Genomic DNA, 6,151 nt, shown 5'->3' on the forward strand with positions numbered 1-6,151 from the left:
TTTCTCCTTCCCACAAATCCATACAGCAGCGAGGAAAAAAAAACAAAAAAAAACCCCATACAAGATACAAGAACAGGTACATCAAATAAACATGGTGAAATCCCATTATGTCCTACCTGATTTTGGTGTCTTGCTAACTTGCTGCAGCTTTTTTTCTATGTACCATCAGTGCTTGCCAAAACGCAGGAAGCTGGCGGATATGTAAGCGCAGGAAACTGGCAGATGTGTCTGGAAAAGAGATAACAAATTAACATCCACTGTGGAAAAAAATAAAGGAAAAACATTCAAGAACATGTACACCAGTGCCGTAACTAGGCATTTTAGCGCTGTGTGCAAGAAATGGCATTGGCGCCCCCCCTTATGTAAAATATGGGCAGTGCGCGCCATAGGCGAGCGCAATTTTTTAGGGGCGTGGCTTTATGGGGAAGGGGTGTGGCCACAAAATAATACCAATTCATACTACGGTGCACAGTAGTCTCCATTATTCAAATTACGCCACACAGTAGCACCACTACACCAGGTAGAGGCCGTTTTACACATTACGGCAGACAGCGTCCCCCTTTTTACACATTGCGGCAGACAGAATAGATAGACAGACAAATAGATAGATACTTACCATCTCTCCCCGCTGGCTCAGGCAGTCAGGCTCCTCGGTGCTGGCAGATCCTGGGCAGGGGAGAAGGAGGAGGAGGAGGGAGGGGGACTGGAGCCGCAGCAGTGCTATGTAATTGGTAGAGGCGCCGCTGCAGCTGTCCCTCTGCTTCCACATTGGCTGCCCACCGCCACTGTGAATGCTGGGATGAGGGAAGCGCATCCCAGCATTCACAGCAGCGCTTGCCAGCCAATGCGGAAGGAGAGGGACTGCTGCAGTGGCACCGCTACCAATTACATAGCACTGCTGCGGCTCCAGTCCCCCTCCCTCCTCCTCCTCTGGGTCCTCCCCTGATGCTGCTCTTCTCCTCCGGCGGCGCACACAACACAGGCAGCTTGTAATGAGTCAATTTGACTCATTACAAGCTACTGACATAGAATGCTGGCCGTTGCGCCCTCAGGGCGACTGCGCTGTGTGCCAGGCACACCTGGCACACACGTAGTTACGGCTCTGACGTACACCAGTGGCGTGTGGTGAGGTCAGTGGCTGGTGAAGCACTATAGCCATAATGTCCACCGAATCCTGGCGATGATCCAAACCCTGAGCCAATGCCCCGCTACTGCCCCTGAGCCGATGTCCGCTGCCACTGGCTTACAAACTCGCCCACCATCAACTGACCCAGCCCTCCATCACTAATTTGCATCTCAGTCCGATGCCGCCAATGCCGCTGCCTGCTCATCATACTTGTGATATATTGTACATTTGTATAGAAAAAAAAAATTAGTGTTTGGGATTGGGAAGGGAGTGGAAGGAGGACATGAATGCAATTTTGTTGTCCAGGGCTTCTATTAACTTAAAGGAAAAGGGTCTGAATGGGTTAAAAAAATAAAAAAATGCGTGAGGTCCCCCTCCTAAGTATAAACAGCCTCGGGCTCTTTGAGCCGGTCCTGGTTGTTTAAATACTGGGAAAAAATTGGACAGGGGTTCTCCGTATTTAGACAACCAGCACCGGGCTCTTAGTCCAGTCCTGGTTCCAAAAATATGGGGGACAAAAGATGTAGGATTAAATCAAGGGGTCCCCCCCTCCAGGCACCCAAGGGCCAGGGGTGAAGCCCGAGGCTGTCCCCAGCACCCCTGGGCGGTGAGTGCCGGGCTGATAGCCATAAGTGTGTAAAAAAAGAATATTGTTTTTTGTTGTGGAACTACAAGGCTCAGCAAGCCTCCCCCACTTGCTGGTACTTGGTGAACCTCAAGCACCAGCATATGGGGAAATAATGGGCCCGCTGGTACCTGTAGTTCTACAACAACAAAAAAACACCCAAATAAAAACACAACACACACACCGTGAAAGTAAAACTTTATTAAAACACACTTACACGCTCACACATACTTACCTACATCCCACACTGAGAATCACATCCACTTGTTCAGTAGAATCCAATAGGGGCACATGTAAAAATGAGAGAGATTACTTACCTACATCCCACGCAGATCACGTCCACTTGTCCAGTAGAATCCAATAGGGGCACCCGGCACCTGCAAAAATTAAAATAAATACTTACAGAGGGGGAAAAAACAAGAGAGAGAGATTACTTACCTACATCCCATGACTGTTATGATTCCAGCACTCTGGTCTGAGGAGATCTTATTGCGAGGACCGGAGCACTGGAACGTAATGCTGGGGAAGGGAGCGGGAATGGAAAATAGCCCCTGGCACCCTAACTCCGTTGTCTCGCCCGTGCTGTCAGAAATCCCCTGCGAGACTATGGTTGCTTGAGCCCATGGCAGCCGCGTTTGAAGGGCGGATTATGTCTGCCCAACTCCGATGCCCCCTCAGGTCTTAATGGGAGACAAAGGGAAATCCGAGACAGGGTGATAACAAGGGGCCCTCTGACTAAACAACCAGGCCAGGGGCTACAAGAAACTAAAACTAGAATATGTGCGGAAAAACCGCCAGGGAAAAGGACAACCAAAATATCCACTTGTCCACTCTCCTACCCGGCACCGCCGAGTTCCGGAGAGGACTTGTGGAAGCGGAACCCTCCGCAAATGCTCCGAAACAGAATATAAAGATAAAGCAGCTGAGCCGCAACATACGGCAGAGCCGTAACTCACGAACACCACACGATATTCTCTGGTGATCGTTGAGGACAACAGGGGACCAAACAACTTCTTGGGATGAGATGACAACTCCAAGATACAAAACTTCTGAGGACAGGAATGACCGGATACAGCAGGACAGGAACAGACGTTCAGCAAACCAAGGTAGCATGCAGGAAGCTATTACCGGCGTCTGTGTGCAGCACTGAGCAGGTATTTAGCAGGGAGTCCTCCAATCAGAAGCTTGGAGCCTGATTAACAAGATGCCATGCAGCTGGCTTGCTGCACGAGCAGAAGACAAATGTGAAAGTTAAAACTTGATTAGATTGACCCTGCAACGGGGAGCGCGGTCCGCCCGTGGCGTCCCCGTTGCTAGGGTCCAGGCGTTGCTAGGGACCCGGCGGCTCGCACGCCTGGCGTCACTAGTTGCTAGGCGCCGGGCCGCAAGGACGTCGCGGACCACGGCGCCTAACAATGACGATCGTCCACTTGTCCATGTAGAATCCAATAATACCTGTAAAAAAAATATATATATAAGTTATACTTAGAAACAATCCAGTGGTCTCTGCTCACCACTTGCGACCCCCCCCCATGCCTCTGCTCTGTCCACTCCACCACATGCTACCCCCCCAGGCCTCCGCTCTGTCCACTCCACCACATGCTACCCCCCCATGCCTCAGCTCTGTCCACTCCACCACATGTGACCCCCCCCAGGTCTCCGCTCTGTCCACTCCACCACATGCAACCCCCCACCCAGGCCTCTGCTCTGTCCACTCCACCACATGCGACCCCCCCAGGCCTCTGCTCTGTCCACTCCACCACATGCAACCCCCCACCCAGGCCTCTGCTCTGTCCACTCCACCACATGCAACCCCCCCAGGCCTCTGCTCTGTCCACTCCACCACATGCAACCCCCCCAGGCCTCTGCTCTGTCCACTCCACCACATGTGACCCACCCATGCGTCCGCTCTGTCCACTGCACCACATGTGACCCCCCCAGGCCTCTGCTCTGTCCACTCCCCCCTCAGCACCAAGAAAAGACTCATCAGCAGAAAGCAGGGCCAGGCACTGGGCAGCTCTCCCCCTCTCCCCCTTCCCTCCCCTCCCTCCTCAAGACAAAGGAAAAAATAAAGCAGGGCCAGGCACTGGGCAGCTCTCCCCCCCCCCCCCAGGACAAAGAAATAAAAAAGCAGGGCCAGGCACTGGGCGGCTCTCTCTCTCCCCCCCCCTCCCCCAGGACAAAGAAATAAAAAAGCGGGGCCAGGCACTGGGCAGCTCTCCCCCACACCACCCCCGCACCCCCAGGACAAAGAAATAAAAAAGCAGGGCCAAGCACTGGGCAGCTCTCTCCCCCCCCCCCCCCCTCCGCAGGACAAAGAAATAAATAAGCAGGGCCAGGCACTGGGCAGCTCCCCCCCGCACCCCCCCCCCCCCGCACCCCCGCACTCCCAGGACAAAGAAATAAATAAGCAGGGCCAGGCACTAGGCAGCTCTCTCCCCCCCCCCCCCGCACCCCCAGGACGGACAAAGAAATAAATAAGCAGGGCCAGGCACTGGGCAGCTCACGCTCTCCCAACCCAACCCCCCACCCCCCACCCGCATCCATTCAGGAAAAATACTTACAAGAAAGCAGGGCCAGGCACTGGGCAGGCGTCTTCCCCTTGAACGGTGAGCTGGTTGCTGACGGGTGCGATGTCACTCGTTGGCGGCTGGCGGCTGCTGTCCGGTGCGCAGCGCTGTGTGACTGGCTCTGGCTGGGTCAGCGGCGGCGGCGGGCTGAAGCTGGGACCTCCTCCTGCTCGGCTCGGCTCCTCTGCACAGACAGAAACGTGACATGCACGCACTGACTGAATGCATGTCACGTTTCTCAAGGGAGCCAGCCAATCCTGGACCTGGAGCAGGAGCAGCCTCATCATGTCGGGTGGGTGGGCGCGTCGCGCCGCGCGAAAAAAAATATGCAAATATCTATTAAAAATGACAGGGTGGGACGTGCCTTAGTGCCCCCACCCCTAAATCCGCCACTGTCTGGGAGCGATATTGGACACTCACAACCAACGGTTGTTCTTGTCTCTGGAGAAAGTCCTGAAGCTTCAGGACAGGATTCGATGCTTCCTATCTCGTCCGCAAGTGTCGATACATTCGGCAATGCAAGTGCAAAGTCTCATGGTGTCGGCTTTCGACATGGTGGAGTATGCTCAATTCCATTCACGCCCTCTGCAGAAGTTAATTCTGACCAAGTGGGACGGCCTGCCTCACCGGATCAGATCTCACATGACTTCCTTGTCTCCGTAGGTCTGCCTGTCACTGAGCTGGTGGCTTCAGGACCAACGATTGAGCATCGGACGTCCCTTCTGGATATCCAACTGGGTCCTTCTGACGACGGATGCCAGTCTGAGAGGTTGGGGCGTGGTGTTGGAACAACACTCTCCTCAGGGTCAGTGGACCGAGGAGGAGTCTCTACTCCTGATAAATATTCTGGAACTGCGGGCAGTGGTCAATTCGTTGACAATGGCCCAGCATCTAATACAGAACAGACCTGTTCAAGTACAATCGGACAACGCCACCACGGTGACGTACATAAATCATCAAGGCGGCACTCAAAGCCGCATGGCAATGAGGGAAGTATCACGGATTCTTCAGTGGGCGGAACGCCATCTGCCGGCCATATCCGCAGTGTTCATTCCGGGCATTCTGAACTGTGAAGCGGACTATCTCAGTCGTCAGGACGTATACGCCAGAGAGTGGAGACTCCATTCGGAGGTGTTTCAACTTCTCGTGGACACGTGGCGTCTTCCAGATGTGGATCTGATGGCGTCTCGACACAATCATAAGGTTGTGGTCTTCGGAGCAAGGACAAGGGATCCTCAAGCTGCGTTCGTGGACGCTCTGGCTTTTCCATGGAACTTTCAGCTACCGTATGTGTTCCCTCCGGTGTCACTCCTGCCCAGAGTAATACGGAAGTTCAAGCAAGAAGGAGGAAACCTACTTCTGGTCGCTCCAGCGTGGCCCAGCGGGAATGATTCTCCAATCTACAGGGCCTCTCGTTGGATCGTCCCCTTCTACTTCCACAACGACCAGACCTCCTTGTTCAGGGTCCTTGTGTTTACCAGGATTTGGCCCGTCTGGCTTTGACGGCATGGCTCTTGAAGCTTCCGTCCTGAGGGCCAAGGGTTTTTCTTAGGCGGTTATTCAAACTATGTTGAAGGCCCGTAAGCTGGCTTCTGCTCGTATCTACCATAGTGTCTGGAATGCTTACTTTACTTGTTGTGCGTCTCACAATCATGACATTTTCAAGTTTAGTATGGCCAAACTATGGGCCTTTCTACAACAGGGCCTGGACTTAGGCCTGCGTCTGGCCTACCTCAAGATTCACATCTCTGCCTTGTCGGTTTGGTTTCAGAGAAAGATTGCTACCCTGCCTGATGTACATACATTCACTCGGGGGTGTTGCAGATTCAA

Source organism: Pseudophryne corroboree, chromosome 2 (genome assembly GCF_028390025.1).
Source record: "Pseudophryne corroboree isolate aPseCor3 chromosome 2, aPseCor3.hap2, whole genome shotgun sequence".
NCBI classification, from domain to species: Eukaryota; Metazoa; Chordata; class Amphibia; order Anura; family Myobatrachidae; genus Pseudophryne; species Pseudophryne corroboree.